The sequence below is a fragment of the Callorhinus ursinus genome, unplaced genomic scaffold (assembly GCF_003265705.2).
Source record: "Callorhinus ursinus isolate GAN/ISIS: 27379988/994484 unplaced genomic scaffold, GSC_fseal_2.0 scaffold7, whole genome shotgun sequence".
Classification (NCBI taxonomy): Eukaryota; Metazoa; Chordata; class Mammalia; order Carnivora; family Otariidae; genus Callorhinus; species Callorhinus ursinus.
In genome coordinates this window covers 45,262,440-45,279,672 of record NW_027397069.1, presented here as the reverse complement: position 1 = coordinate 45,279,672, position 17,233 = coordinate 45,262,440, and the positions used below count along the sequence as shown (strand labels likewise).

Genomic DNA, 17,233 nt, shown 5'->3' with positions numbered 1-17,233 from the left:
ATGACTTTCTGTGTTGCAAGTTTAACTGATACTCATCTTTACTCATTATATATATACAACTGACAAAGCAATTGAATAAAAAAGGCCAATTATAACTCAGGCTTAATATCAATATTGGGGTGCAGTTATCACACTCATTTAAGAAAAACTCCTAATGCATATAATTTTCCCAGCAAATTCTTTCAGTTGGAAAAATACAGCTTAGAGAAAAGAGAAAAACAGCATTCCTCTCCTATGGAAGCACAATAGGCTTAAGTTGTCCAAATTAAATCCGGGGAAAGAGACACGGTTTCAGAAGAATTGGTGTGTCTATTTTCACATGAGACTCACAGCAGTCAAAAAGACAAGAAAACAATTAACTTTCTGAGAGAATTGTACAGACAAACAAACCATGGACTTAAAATCATTGTGGGTTTTTTTGATAGTTAAAACAAAGGCTGACCTCCCCAAATTCTATAGACAACAGGCAGAGATGACCAGCTACAAAGAAGTTCATATAATATCATTACAAATCTCACCTTCTTATTGGCAAAATCAAATCATCCTAGAAAATTATCCATTAATTGTAGCTATAAATAAATTTAGCTAAACATAAAAACTCTTCATTATTTTTGCAATACAAAAATGCATCATATTGTCTGGTAGTTATTGGTATTTATTGATTATTTCTAATATATATAACATAAGAATAAATATACATACTTCCTTTTATCTATGTTTTCCTGTAATTGGAGAAGCAGTAAGCTAACAATGGTCACAGATTTAAACATTTGCCAGAATTTAAATCTTTTGTATTTTTGGCTCACTTCCACAAGAGATAGTGTAGTATGAAAAATTTTTAAAATGTCTTTCAAAATGCAAATTTAGAGGAAATTTTAAAAAAAAGGAATCTTTCTATCTTTTAATAAACTGGAGATTAAAGCAATGTTTTTCATTTTCTAGGGTTTTTTTTTTTTTTTTTTTTTGCCCCACTAGAAAACATTGTTTCTCTTCAAAGCATGATCTAATTTTAGCAGCAGGTACATCAGAATATTTCAGGTGGGACATTTACGTAAATAATGTCCACAATACAAACTTGAATATGTTATTTCATGTTGCTAAACCTGATTGAATCAGGCTGTGAGCCCCCCTCTTCCTCGCAGCAGTAGACATAGTAAGAACACAGAAGACAATGTGGGGGGGACAGAACACAAGGCTGCGTGTCACATTGTGCATAAAACCAGGTAAATCTGATCTCAGAACAATGCATACTTTTGATATGCAGTTCTAGCTACTCTAGTAGGGGAAAGCAATTCGGTAATAAAAGTAGAAAGCAATGGAAGGAGTAAATATCAAAGAAATAAAAAAACAAGGTGTGGTTTATGGTTTAAATAAAAAATCTGTTCAGACTACATTTTGAACGTTCAGAAAACAAGTAAGCTAAACACAGCTATATGTTTTCTTGTCAAAACAATGGTATGAAAGCCATCAGTATTAAGTGGGTACATCTGTGCGCATGATTGTACTTTTGTAATACTGGTAACTCTGAAGAGTGCCTGTGACATTATTTCAAGCTAGAATCTGTGATAGGATTGTTATGTCAATTATGAGTAGTTTATCAAGTAATGAATTACTTAGCCATAGAAGTGGAATCACATTCAACAAGCATGCTCAACAGTTTAAAGTAAGCTTAAAAATGAATCAGGAAAAAATTCAGTACAAGTGACAAGTGTTTGCAGAACTGAAGAGAAATGTAGAATGTATTTAAAATTTACATTTTAAAAGTTATGCTTAATGTGTTTTGCCTATAAAAATGATTATATTTTAACATAAAGTTACAAATTATATATTATTAATAACAAATGCCTTACCTTAATGTCTCTACATTCCCAATTTTGTCACATAATAATGAGATCATGAAATTATTCATACATTAAAAGAAAAAAGAACCAAAGATGTTTATTGACTCCTTTCTTCCATACCACAAGCACTCTGCTAGAGAGGGAGTAATAAAGTACTATTTATACCACTGGGGCATTACATAGTAGTAGCCGCAGAAGACAAGTAAACAGATTACAGCGTATGAGAAGTGGTATTAGAAGAGTGTTAGGAAATCTCTCATACTGAGTCTAACCACAGACAATTCCTGAGAGGGGACTGGAGTACAAGTTGCTTATTTGGTTAGTGATCTTAAGAAACACCTACGTAGGTCAGGGAGCAAGTGACACAGAAAATGGAGAAAAGACAACACAGGTGGTACCAAAGGGCAGGGCACTGTTTGCATCACCAAGAGATTGTATGGTATGCCTAAGGTTGCTCACTGCAGTGTCAATACTTGTCCTTGGTTAGGGTTTCTCAAGGACTTCAAATGCTCTGTGGCATTTCAGCCAGGCCAGCACTTGCGAGTGCTTGCAATAACACATAGCTAGATGGTATAGGGCCCATGAGAGAGGTAAGGACATGGACAGGATGGTACCAGAGTCTGTTATAGAAGTATACCAAAATGCGTCTGCCCCCAAAGAAGAATGGGGTAGGGGGAGAACAGGATGTTCCTTCCAATATAAAACTAAATGATTCAACTTCTAAAAGTTAAGTAGGATTTAGCAAGAAGAATGATGTAGGGAAAATACCAAAAACAAACAAACAAACAAACAAAAGTCAAAGTGCAGCATGTCACCCTTAGAAGATTGGTAGTTTATTTAAAATTTTATTTCTTTTTGTTCCTGTGCTTGCTCTGAAAGAGGTAGATAGAAAAAGGAATGAATATTTTAAATTTTAACATAAGCCTTTCTGTTAGATTCTGGTTTAGTTTAGAAAGTTATCCTGAAAACTATAAGAGGACTGTGAAAATTTTAAAAAGAGCTCTTCTTTTAATCTTTCATTCATTTTTTTTCTCTTTGTTCCCAAATATGTATCGAGCCAATACATATGTATTTCCATATTGAGAAATACATATTTCTCAATATGTATTTCCAAATATCTATTTCCCCTCTCTGTCACACCTTGTACTAGGTTCTAAAGATAAAATGTTTGCTGTCCCTGTGTAATTGGGGAAAAGACAAATCAGTAGTTCTCAACATAATCTTTTTTTTTTTTTTTTTTTGAGGGTGGTTGCTGAAGAGCAGAGGGAGAGAGAGACAGAGAGAATCTCAAGCAGGCTCCATGCTCACAGCAGAGCCCGATGTGGGGCTCTATCCTAAGACCCTGAGATCATGACCTGAGCCAAAATCAAGAGTTGGATGCTTAACTGAGTGTGCCATCCAGATGTCCTTCAATATAATGTCTTGTGTGGTATGCTAAGGCTGCTCAGGTTGCTGCCTGGTAGGCAGAAGATGTTAACAGCGTTTCTGTAATGGTTGAAGAGGGTTCCCCCAAAATTCATGCTCAACTGTAACCTCGAGATGTGACCTTATTTGGAAATAGTGTCTTTACATGTGTAATTAGTTAAGATGAGATTATACTGGGTTAGAATGGGCCCTAAATTCAATGACTGGTGTCCCTATATGATGGTTGTATGGAAACACAGACACAAACTGGGGGAAGAACGCCATGTGGTGACAGAGACAAGGACCGGAGTGACTCAGCTACAAGACTAGACAGCCTAAGACTGTAGGCAACAACGAGAAGTTAGAAGAGAGGCATGGGGCGACATTTTCTCCCTAGAGCCTTCAGAAGGACCTTGGTCCTGCCGACACCTTGATTTTGGACTCTAGGCTCTAGAATTATTAAAGAATATATTCCTGTTGTTTTAAACCACCCATTTGTGGTCTTTTGTTAGGTTAGCCCTGGGACTCTAATAGAGCATCTAACTCAAACCTGAGGAAAGTTGAAGAGAATGTTTGGTTTGGGGAAGGAATATTTCAAACAAAATGAAGCAAGATGTATAAATATCCAGAAGGGAGGGAGATGATTTTGCTCTTGAATAACAAAAATATTTTTTTGTAAGAAGAAAACCTGAAGGTTAGGAGACTAAGCTAGGGAAGAATACAGGAACTATTTAATAAAGGCGCTTCTTGCTTGTAAGTCAAGTTAAGGAGGTTAGAAATTTATCTTCAGGGCAGTAGGGAGTCATCAGATATTCTTAAACAGGGAAAGCACAGAATCATACTTGAAGTTTATAAAAATCACTACAAGTGCATTATATTCTCCACAGGAGAATGGGCAGAAGAGGGGAAAACCTGATGGCAGAAATACCAGCCATGAGGTTATTTTAGAAATCCAGATGGAAAGTAATTATTAAATAAGGAAGGTGCTAGTGAGAAGGGAAAGATGTGGATAGATTTGAGGGACATTTATGAACAAGAATTTTATAATTTGATGACTGCTAAAGTGTAAAGAATAAGGAAGAGAAAGCAGTCAAGGGTGATCAGGTATCTGCTTAGACCACTACGTGCAGTGATATTCGCTGATTTAGGACAAAGAGGAGAATGAGCCAGTGTATGAGAGAGAACCTATTTCAGGTTTGGACATATTGAGTTGAGGTGTCTGTGGGATATGCAAGTGAATACATCTAATGAGCTGCTGAATATGTGGGTCTAATGCTCAAAGGAGAGACATTTGTGGAAGAGAATTGGAAGGAAAAATTGATCAGGGAAACAATCAGATTAGTGCTGATGATTAGTGGAAACTAAATGATCAGTGGAAAAGGGTAATAGTGATGAGGACTTAGATGAGAGCAGAGATTAAAGAGATATTAATGAAGTGAAACACACAGGACTTACTGGAAAGAAGAATATTTCCAGAGGGAGGTATGGAAATACTGTTTTATTTGCAGAGACCCTTGAGCATATATGTATGTGAAGAGGAAAGAACCAGTAAAGATGGGCAGATTAAAAGCAAAGCTGAGTGAGATCCATGAGAATTAAGGGAATCAGATTCAGAAAACAGATTTGTTGTAAAGAATAATTATGAGCCACTGAGGCATCCTTGATACCTCAATGATTCTTGACCTAAGACACAGCCAGGATCTGCTCATTGACTGTGTATTTAAACGATGGCAGGCACCTTCAAGAAGATTGTATCTTCATGTGCAAAATCAAAAGCTGTCCCATTTTTCTCTTTAGCAGCATCACTTAATAGTGGAGGTGAAGGATGATATTGTACTGTGAGGGCTGGAAAAAATTTGCAACATGGAAAGATGCTTAAATAATAGAAATACCTGTATAAATCTTCATAATAGCTTTTCTAACAGCTGGACTTGAGGTGTTTAATCACATATTCCTGGCCACTAGCAGGCTTTACACAGTCCATAGAGCTGGACTGGACTTGGTACTCACTACTTCATCCAGGAACTTTACAGAGATCACCAGGGGCATGAAAGTGAGGCACAGATTCCAGTTTTTGAACATATCCTGTGAAGAGAGAGAATACACAGGTGAAAACTGGGACATAGTTGAAGGTGTAGGATTTACAGGAGAAAGAGGGATGGGATCTAATGGGTCTAATTTCTCTGCAAGGTACGAGCTAACCTTAGTTGCTGAGAAAGAGTGGTGGGAGTGGTTCATGGGTGGAGGAGGGTGAATTCTTAAAATAGCTCATTTGGGGCTAAACTAAAAAAAGTTGATTTGTAGAACACTGCAGTGCAATTTTGAAGACCTCATAATGATTTCTTAATATATTTGATCAGAACAGTAGTAGTTGCTGGTGGCGGTAGAAAGAGGTTGTGAATTACAAAACACTGAGTAGTTTAGATTTACGTTGCGATTCAGCGAACGAGTGGAGTCCGTTGCAGTTCTGATTGCTATTTGCAAATACACCGCCGGTCAAGGCCAGTGATCGCTCACATGGTCATTCAGAAACAACAGCCTGTGAAATGATTCAGTAGGAAAACGGCAGCTTTTTTTTGATTCCCTTTTGTTGCTCTTTACCTCTATATTCCCCCTTTAAAATATTTTTTCTTCCTTTCCCTCTTTTTGTCCTCCACTTTTTAATGTTTTTCTTTTTCTTCATTTTTATTTTCAGCCAGCATGTTTTTTTGTTTGTTTTTTTTTTTTTACTTCTTGTAGACTCTACTTTTATTATATTTCAGATTTACATATTTGACATTTAAAAAGTCATGTAATTCATTCAGGCTTATAAGGAAAAGCAATTAACTTCTAGACTTACTATTCCTGTCCCAAGTTTCTTGACAATCAAATACTTCACCTGGTTTGAATCACTGCTTCTGGTTTTTATTTATTTAAAGTTTAGATGTTAACTCTTTTCTCCTAAGATGGCAGTTAAGGATTTAAATCTCTTGTGCCCACCACTCACAAGTACGTTCCCCACTCCTTTTCCTCCTGACCTAATTCTATCACAATTTCAATTACATCAACTTTTATTTAGGATTTGTAAGATGTTCACTATGTGAATATTGTTCAGAGCAGAAACAACTTTTTCCTGCCTTGTAAAATTTTACTGGAGTTAATAATTACCTAGATTTTTTTTGGCTGAGTTTTCTATTTACCCTAGCACTAACTCAGCACCAAATTTCTGAGATAAGTATATATTTCCTTTTAGGATGGTAGAACCCATCTAGTAGTTTCCTAGTTCCATCTGTGTAGCTTTGCCTATCTCAAACTGTCCATCTTTCTCTCCCAATGTATGCTGATAATCTCAAACTCTGACAGCTCTCAGTTGATGTTTCTTTCAACGTCAGCTTGGAGATTCTATTTGTTTCTTTCCTGTTATATATTCTGCTTTGGCAGCCATCTCCTACAACCTTCCTTTGGAATACAACCTATAGTTGTGTCAAAGCAAAAATTGCACCCAACAAATTTAAACAAGCAGGAAGGCTTAGTTCAAAGTGACTCTAATAGCAGAGTGAGACCAAAACTTTGAGCTCAACTCCACTGGAACAAAGGGCAGAAAGATTTGGTGGGGTGGTGGGAATCCCTGGCCATCTGTGCTTGCCAACTGGCTTTATCCAAAGAAAAATAAACTTCCCATATCTTTATGACAGAAAGTAATTTTACAACTTGGAGGAAGGTGCCTGCCTAAGATAGGCTTCTACTCTTTCAGGGAAATGGTGATCACATGTCAAAGAGATGGCTCCCAGGTCCCAGAGAAAGGTATGCCTGGCTTGTGAAACTGCCAAGAGTCTTTTGAAAAGACATCTCAAGGAAGCAGAGAAATAATTTACAATTCCAAGTTTTCTAAAGCCAATGCTTTAAGAAAAGGAGGTCAGGGACCTACAGTGAGGAAGAAGCTTGTCTAAATTCTAGTGTTGCTGAGGGAGATGCTAGGGTCTCCTCAGTCAGTTGCCTTACAGAGGGACTAGGCTGGTATTTTGAAATATTTTTGAAACTTCTTTGAGATATTCTGTGTCTCCCACTTAAATGACAGGTTGTTTTGATGGAGAATTCTAGATTGAAAGTCATTTTTCCTCATAAGAGGGCATTATTTCATTGTCTTCTAGTTGCAATACTCTTAACAAATTGTAAGCGACTCTCATTTTAGATCCTTAATAGGTGCATGCTTTTTTTTTTTTCTTTCTGTAAGATTTTGGTCTTATTTTGGCTCCTATGATTCTGAATTTTCATTCAAAAATATGTTTTTGTGTGAGTCCCATTTAATTCATTATTCTAGGTATGCAGTGTGGCTTTTTTGATGAAAAATTACATCCTTTAGTTTAAGGAAATGTTCTTATATGATTTCTTGGGATGATATCCCCTGTATTTTTTCCTGTTTATTTCTATATTATTTGAATGTTTAAACTTGTGAACTGATTATTTTTTAAAATCTTTTTTTCTTTCTACATTTCCATTTCACTTTTGCTGTTGTTTTTCTAACTTTCTGAAATCTATTCTCAACTTTAGCTTCTGTTCTTCTCTGATTTTGTGGTGGTAGTGAAGGTGGTGGCTATTTTTTAAGTTTTAGGGCCCTTCTTTTTATAAATTCTAAGAGTTCTTTCTTGTTGTCTGTATTTTTTCCCCACAGTGCCTTTTTCAATTACTAAATATACAGTGGTATCTCTTAGCTCTCTGAAAATTAATAGACATTTCAAATTTCCCACTACTCCCTACATGCTCCCTGTTTCCTCCAAATTACTCTCTTTTATCTATTTTTGTCCACATGCTTGTTGTTTTTGTTTTGTTTTGTTTGTCTTCTTCTTTCATATCTTTGGCTTTCTTCAAGTGTCTGCTAATTTTTCTCTGCCATTTATATTTAAGTGTGAAGCACTGGAAAGGTGATGCTCAGCTTCTTGTGCACAAGTTTATATCAACACTCACTATCGGGTAATAATCCAGAGACTTAGCAGACCTATTGAGACTACTTCTAAAACACAGGAACCTATAAATCTTCTCTCTTCAACTCTCCGACGTTCTTGGTTGGGACAGTGGGTTGGTTATAAGTGAATATAGGGATCTTGACCCTGACTTGCTGTATTGAGGACTGAGTCTCACCTCTACTCTCAACTTTGTCCTGTACTCCAGGTGCAGGGTCTTTCCAGTTTCTTCTCCAAATGGATAAATTCTTATTTTCCCTCACTGTTGGTAGAGGCAGTTGACTACATGTAAGTCCTCCAGAATTTTGGAGGTCTGATTCCCTCTAAAGACTTTCATTTAGAGCTAGTTGTTGCTCCAATTCCTCGGACTTTTCCAGGTTTGCTTCTTGTTGATGCTCCTCTGTGGTCCTGTAGATATCCATCTTTTTCTTTTTTGCCAAGTCAGGTATCATCTGTATGTCAGCTTGCCATCTTCCGAATTTGTTTGACATCTGTTTTCCACTCTTTTCTCTTGTTTACTTTGTGTTAGTTTTTCTACAAAAAAAACCCTGTTTTTTGTATATTTGAAAGAATTGTACGTAAACACATGTATTCAATCTGTGATGTTTCAATTCAAAGAGACATTAGTTTTATAACGTGCTCATGACACATCACCCATTTGCTTTTCATGTTAATAATAGGTTGTGAATTGAGATATCTGCCACATAGTCTATTTGGACTAGATTGATTTATTTGAGAGTTTTTTGGCTCAGGATGTAATTGTACGATTTTATAAAGATATATATTTCAGTTAGAAGGATATAATTGTAGGATTTAAAAAAAAATTTCAAGCAGTGGAGAAATTGGGATATTCCCATTATGTGTTGGTGGGTGGATTTTAATAAGAGGAAAAAACAGGAAAAAACAAAGAATATGTGAGACTGGGACTAGACAATAAGCATGGATGGCATTTTAAAAGTGCTTGACCATACTTGAAAAATTTCTTCTTTACAGTGATAAATATAAATGTGGAAATTAATCTCATTTCAAATTTTTAAAAGTTTTGTAGTATAGGTAACTATATATATACCTATCTCTCTCTATATATAAAGTACACACTAAAATATAAATATGTTTATGTACATACATACATATATCTGTTTATATAGTTATATAAGATTTTTAAAGGAATGGCATATAGTACCAAAATTTCTGCAATTATACTTCACATGTATCCTAAACAACTGTAACATGAAGACCCAATGTTATTGTACTTGAAATGGAATGTTAAAAGGCACGAGGGGGCGCCTGGGTGGCTCAGTTGGTTGATCGACTGCCTTCGGCTCAGGTCATGATCCTGGAGTCCCGGAATCGAGTCCCGCGTCAGGACTCCCTGCTCGGCAGGGAGTCTGCTTCTCCCTCTGACCCTCCCCACCTCTCATTCTCTCTCTCTCAAATAAATAAATAAAATCTTTAAAAAAAAAAAGGCAGGAGGAAATATTACACAAAAAAACATTGAACATTTAGCAATAAAAGATATATTTTATATTATTTAAAATGAAAAATAATTAAAGCCGATTTGCTAGCCAAAAATGTAATTTAGGGTTTCTTTGTTTTTCAAACTGGCTTTTATGCTTTAGGAAAAAAAAAGTTGTCACAAAGAATAGAGTACTATGCTACAATTTGCAGTGTTTCATAAAATATTTACTAAGTTTTATGTAGTAAGGATACAAAATATATTTTTAATTAAAATTATGTGTAAGATTGTACATACCTACTACATACATGTATATTTTTCATGGATTATTGGGAATATATGTAAAACTCAATTATTGAACTAACTACATTTCATAATACTTTCTCATCTCTGCAATTTTTAAAAACTAGAATACTTGGGAAATACATTGAATGTGTCGTATTCTTACATTTACACAATTGCATTAAAGTCAAGTCAGAAATCATCTGCCAGAATCTATAACTGATTGATATATTTGAATCCTTGTTTTCTATCTCCTCTATCAGCACATCATTCTATATATTGTTTATACAAAATGAAAATTTGGGGTGTCATTTACATTTCTCTTTATCCTTAGTTGCATTATATAGACTCTAACCTCAAAATACAGTGAACTAGCTGAAACTGGACTCCACGTGAAAAGAAAAGCTGAAACTAGAGATCTAAATTAACTAGAAAATAGATCATCAGTTATTAAAAATTAGTATTTTAACAATAAATATGATAGCTCTAGGGCATTGGTAGGAGAAACTTAAATTGTTGTGGTTTTATGGTTGAAATAATTGGAATTCTAGTGAGTGAAAAAAATTGTAAGGCTATCATGAGAAAAAAAGTTACTATCTGAAAATCAATAACAACTCTTTGCCAATATATCATCGTATATTAGTTGGACTAAAAGTCATATTCAGACCAGAATGCCTATTTAATACTTATTGCTATGTGAGCACTGCCACCAATTTGCATCATTTACTTCCATGTCATTTTCAGATACCTGACATTAGTCTACTCTTTTGAATCTAAATATTCAACATGAAGACAAAATTTGGTTTCTAGACATGAAATATCTATAAATAAGTTTTAAAATGCCCTCCTTTCTGCCTCCCTGGTGACCATTCTGCTCTTGTGTACAAGATCGTATACATTCCTGCTTTTTACTTTTGACTCTGGAAGAGAGCTCACGAGGATGATGTCCTGCAGTAGCTCATCACTCACAGTATGCCTGGTGAAAGCTGATTGAGCAGTATCATTTCCTCCACATATGGAGAAGGGGATACCTCACTTGTCACAGGCTATTGAAAGTCGTCAGCTTTCATCAGTGGATCCTGACAACACGGAAGGAATGAGTCACCTGAAGGAAGCAGAGGGCATAGCATTTCAAAAGTGATCTCTAAAGACTGATTATTTCTTGTCCTTGACACCCTGCCAAGGGCTAGATACATCGAACATTTGGGATGTAATGGAGCCTACAAATCACTAGTTGCCTAGAGTCTCCCTGGGCCTACAAGAGGATAGCACGCTTGACTTTAGTTCAGTTTTTATTACATGTTGTAAACTTTAGACTGCTCTGATATGCTTTGTCATTGATGTGTCAAGATTGGATTGTGACAGGGTGTCTGACCTGATTGAAATCAAGAATGCTCTATTGGATCTTGTAGAAAATAATGGGAAAGCTTCTGCTGTGGGACCTGGGGCAGTGGAATACATTTCATAATCATGTCATTGAAAAAATACAGAGACTTATTTTAAGAGCATTTTAGTAGAAGTGAAGGGAAGGGGCTTTCCTTGGCCTGCAAAAATTATAGTTGAATCATACATTACAAGAATTCAAAAACTATAAAGTTACAAGTTACGTACATTTTACTTTGTAAAAGGGTAACTTTGTTGGTGGAAATTTGTCCATCCGACACCTGCTGGTAAGTGGTGTTCTGTTGTCATTGTTTTAAGGCAGTTGATGTAAATGATTTCTTTAGCACACAAGAGAAAGCACAAAAGACTTGCTATCAAATGAAAGATAAACTCGGCTTTTGTTATTCCAGTATTCAAAGTGCACACTTGATAATATTTCAGAATCTTTTATGACCGTTTCATGAGATATAGTTTCGAACAATACGATCTCACTCTGTAAGAACTGATAACTGTGGCTTACCCTGTGGAGAAGGGATTGTGGATCAAACAGGTTTTTTTGTTCTCCAAAGATACTTCCTACTCAGAAAAGCTAGTAAACAAGATGATAAGGGCATTATTTTAGCCACAGTAAATCCTAATCAAAGTACCAGAGTGCTGGTGGGAAGGAGTAGCTGCGAAGCGTGCTTCAGGTTGATTCTGTAATTTTTCAGTAGGAGAGCACCCACTTGTAGATTAAAAGATTCAGTCCATCGCTGCCTGGCAAAGTTGATATTTTGAAGAAGTTAAGTAAACTCTCACATCCTTCCCTTGAATTTAGGAATATTGCCAAAGCAAATAAACACAGCTTCTATGCTAGTATTTGAACCAAATGATCATATTCTAAAAACTTCCTTGCAAAGAGTCCTTTAAATATAGGCAGAAAAACGGTGCATTTTAAAAAAATTGTCATTATCTTCAAAATTCATTCCTTTTCTCATGCTTCTCTGCCTGGCACGTGTATGGTGTTTAAAAAACAAAACAAACAAAACAAACAAACAAACAAAAAACAGAGCCTGAAAGTAGTTAAAGCAGTAAAAACAAACTTTATTCAGGAACTATTATAATAAGGGGAAAGAGACATCAGTATAGAACCGGGCTCAATTCTGAATATAAGGACAAGAGAGGATTTGTAGTCAAGCAGCAGGGTAGGTGGGTGGGTGTTTGGTGGGGGAGGTGGTTGGTGGATGGAAGATTACTGAGAAGAGACATCGAAGGTTAGGGGCATTCTTGCTAACCTGACCTAACAGGATTCTTGCTGAGGGCAGGCCAGAGTGAGCAGATATGGCTTGGTGCCAGGGGACGGATATAGTAGAACATGAGGAATTTGATTAGTTATTGAGGATGATCAGATATTAAGAGTGGGGGATTAGCAGAATTCTTGCCAGAACTGGGCTCTGCAGACCTGGCAAAGATGGGGCTGAGACTGGGACCTCATCAAGAAGAAAGCTTGGAGCTGCTTGACTGAAGTGTGGCCAAGGAGAGAGTCTTCATGAACAGTAAAAGATTGTTTTTCGTTGGCAGTATGTTAATCGGGTATGTCAATTGTAATTTTTTTCTCTTCTATCTTTCTTGTCATGAAGTATCACCCTGAAGTTAACTGACACCCACCATGATTTTCTGAGACCTATAGGCATCTTCTATGAAAGTCTCATACCATTTTGGAGAAAGCTACATATTTATCGAAAGTATACATTGCACAGTCGAAGCATTTAAGAACTGACTGCGTTTTTGGAGTAGTGGTGGAGAGGCAGGCTTTTCCATCTTGACTCCATCGCTTGTTAGCTGTATAAACGTGGACAAGTGATTTCCTCATTCTCAATACCTCAGTCCCTTTAATATCAAACAAGGCAATCATATCTTATAAGAATGTTAGAGGATGACAGAAAACTAGATATGTGCTATCTCACCATATACTTTAATTAGTGCTAACATTCAAAACAAAGATGAGGAGATTGGTTTAAATAGTTCTATTTAATTGGAAACAAAGAAGGGAAACGAGGTTTCTAGAATAGAATAAAACTCTTTAAAATTCTGGACTCTAGAGCCTGTCATTGCAGTTCCCTCTCTTTCTATTGTGGCTTTAAATCTGTTACTTCTACTTGTGCATCTCCTCAACATGATAAATTATTAAAAAATGTACTAGTTTAGGTTAGTATCTCCCCCTACTTTAGGTTAGGGGGAGATAAGGAGAGAAGGCAGATGAATTTAAAAGACAAAAAAAATCAACCTTGGTCAGAAGTAATGATTGGGACAATGATGACAAATACTTACGGAAACAAAGGAAGGAAAAGACATACAGATGTAAAGATCTATTAGCTTAGCTAGTAATCTATTTGTTTTTACTAAACACAAATATAAGTGTGTGTCTGTGTGTGTACATGTGGATGCCTTCTAGAGACTTTTGATTCTCATTTTAATTTTCCCATGAAATTGAATTTTCTTGTTTCCCTCGGGAGGCAGTTTGCTACATAGTCTTGAATATTTCATTCAGAGATGTTCATCCATCTCATTCAAAAAAGTTCACCTATATTCAACTTCACCTTCCTTATTCTCAAATTTGATTTGGCCCATCTTTTTCTATTATAATCTACTGCTGTGCCCTAAAATGCATTATTCTGAATTGGCAACCAGGACTCATACTAGTACAGTATTACATAATTAGAAGATGAGAGTCATGTTAATTTAAAACACATTTGTAGTCAGTGACCCAGGCAAATTTGCTTTTTTTTTTTTAGTTTGATCAAAATATGCTAAAAACCTGCTCTCATTGTTCTTATTCATGTTTACCAAAGTTCTTTTCAATCTTAGAGTGTTTGTTGTTCAAATCAGAAATTATGTGAGCAACACCCAGAGGATCTTTGGCACTCTTCAACACAGAATCACATGCTGAGCACGGCTAACATAATCCTTAACTTTTAGCATAAACAAATGAATTTGAATTAAAAAATAAATTACCAGCACCTATTCTGTGTAAAGCAGAGTATGACATTTTCACCATTTACTGCTATTCCACATGTTAGGGACCAACTGCAGCTCTTATTAAGAAAACCAAACTTGGTAGACATTGTCATGGGAATGAAGAGCAGATTCCAGTGCAATGACTGATGGGGACTTCATGGGGCTGTCCCTTGGATTTCCAACAGCACAAATGTCACCCAGTTGTAGGGGCAATGGAAAGAAGATGGCTTTTTCAGCTTAGAGAGGGAACACCTTTTGAGATTGTTTAGTGATGATCTTTTTCCAGTGTAACATGATCCATCGGCGAGCAATTCCATAGCAAACTGGCATTAAAACAAAACAAAACACAATTATATTGACCTTGTTGATTCTTTTGTTGTTTGTTACAAGAATATTCTCAAAGTTTGGTGGAGACAAGGAGATGGGCACCAAGAAAAATGGAATTCACTCAGAACGCATATTAGTTTTGGAAAAATTCTTAGCTTTATTTTCTAATTTTACTGAAGAGCAAATTGGGAACCAAAAGTGAAATGATTTATGCAAGGTTATACACAATACAGTCTCAATCAATCCCTCATTATATCACAAACTAAAAGTATACCTTTTTATTTTGTTTTGTTTTGTGGTAAAAGGTCTTCCCATCAGATTAAGATAAAATGAAAGTCTTTATCTTCAGCTTTGGTAACTTGCATAGCTGTAAACTTGATCTAATAATTTTCCAGGTATATTCATTTCTTCACAAAAACATTTTTAACGGATCACAGAATTCATATTTTATCTTCCATACTTTTAATTTATCATCTTCCTTGCCAGCTGTGTTCTCCCACCCTGCCTGCCATCTTTGGTGATGTCCACATCTCTTCCCATCCTTTGGGAGTCATTCTTTAATTTCTCTCCTTCTTCACCTTGACTTCTAATGCATGAAAGAATAGCAGCATTAGCAACTGTTTGTCTCTTATGGTATACTGTATGTTCTTTGGGGAAATAGACTCAGTCTTATTTATCTTTGAATAACTAAATTCAGGATTTGCTAAACTTTCTTGCACATAGTAAATAAAGCAATAATGGGTATGAAGCAATGGATGAAACTAGAATCTCTTCTTTGTTTTTAATGTACTTATATCCCACTTTCCAAACAAATAATTCCAATATGTAGTATGTAAGATAATCAAGTCCTGCCTTAGTTCAGACCTTCCTCGGGTCTCATGGTTTTCCTCTGGGCTATGCAACAGTTTCTTAACTGATTTTTCTTACACTTATTGTGCCTCCTTCCACATTGTCCTTGTGTAGATATCTACATTTCTGGGTAAATATTATCTGGATATCATTTAATGATTTATAACCCAATTTCTTCTTCATTTCAATATACTCACCTGATATTTCCTTAACTTTTGGTCTTCAGATCAGGTCTTAAGGAAAAATAATGTTCCTTATATTCAGTCAGCCAAACATGTGCCAGACTCAAAGCATTATGTGTCACAGTGTCCTAACCTTTAGGAGATCCATATGGTGGCCTTTTTTTTTTTTTTTTTCAGAAAACATGTCCTACTGTAGAGCAAGGAATGATGAACAGCTTACCACCACATTTTCAGATCCTAAGTGATATTTCTAAATCTTTTCCTCCCCAGATTTACACGCCACTGTCATACTGTCAATTCACCGAAATAGCATCTATTCATGGCAAACAATCCTCCAGTCATTGTGGGTGACTTTACTGATGCATTACCTCCATCTGGTCCTCATAGCTCAGAAAGGGGAACAAGGCAAGGTCCCATTTGAAGTACAGCCCCCAGCTGAAGCCTCCCTGTTTCACAGAAGACAACAAGCTGTAGACAAGCGTGTCTGCACTGATGATATCAGTTGGGTGGCAAGCCATGGTTGGATGGTTGGATGTCCTGGATGACAGCCAGCAAAGGCTGCAACCACATCACATTCACTTCACAGTGGCTGTCCAGCAACACTAGAACCTCTACTGTAGCGTGGGTTGCTCCAATCATTCTCTCCCGAATCAATCCCTCACACTTTCTGTTTCTTATTACTTTAATTTTTCCAACAACGTATTTGGGAATATATTTATTAGCTAGCTCTCCTTTCAAATCATCAAAGTCACTATCATCATCCACGGAGGTGATTTTATGAAGACGACAGGCCAGTGTGCTGTCTTTGATTGTGCTCTCTCCTGGGCAGGGCCAACACAGCTTCATTGTAGAGACAAACACTAGGGAGTGTCAGATCAGTCAGGTAAAGACTTTTCTTTACATGCTGCTTTCCTTGTGTCTGACAAATCTCTATGGTAGGCCAAACGGTTACATATTAAAGGCATGTATGTGAGAGTCTAAGTCAATTCCTGATAACTTTTATTAAAAATTATATAAAATTTAGAAGAATTTCATATTGTTTTTTTCTGGATCTTCAACATGATTATCATATCATAATTTTTGTATGCTTTGAACTATGACTCTAACACTGGCCTTGGAGACTGAGTGAGACAGGGATAGAATATTTTAGGGAATGAACCACAGGGCCCAGATCCCTTGATAGGCACATACGTAAACGACTGAATCAATTGACTGAAGTTGAAATAAACAAGAAGCAAAACTGTCCAGGTCACAGATGTAAAAAAACCACCTGAACAGAAATATCGAATTGTTATACTTACCATTGTGGATCTAACACAGCTGAAATGACTTTTTCAATTTCTTGGAGCAGAGCTGCTGGAGCCAGAAACTAGTGCTGGAGGCTGAGTGTGGACTAATGTGAGAGTGAGAATCTCCCAGATGCAGTTGGAGGTGGGAGTGGGGATGCTTCTGTGGGCTTTCCTTCCAGGTATCCCATCAGGTCCTCATGTTGAAGACCCCAGAAGGATACCTGTGAATTCCAATACCAGCAGCCCAGGATCAGGCCTTCACAGAGTCTGGCTGTGGCACCCT

General features: G+C 36.4%; 1 long non-coding RNA gene and 1 pseudogene across 1 annotated transcript in view; both read right to left on the bottom strand.

The window, feature by feature from the left end:
* LOC112826465 (uncharacterized) overlaps window positions 1–1,950 on the bottom strand; it is a 130,677-nt gene extending 128,727 nt beyond the window's left edge. Inside the window, exon 1 of the long non-coding RNA XR_003208932.2 lies at window positions 1,851–1,950. This is a non-coding gene — a long non-coding RNA (uncharacterized lncRNA). The remainder of the gene's footprint in view (window positions 1–1,850) is intronic.
* A 5,652-nt stretch (window positions 1,951–7,602) lies between these two features.
* Window positions 7,603–16,965, bottom strand: LOC112826364 (polypeptide N-acetylgalactosaminyltransferase 11-like; annotated as a pseudogene).
* Between the last annotated feature and the right edge of the window lie 268 nt (window positions 16,966–17,233).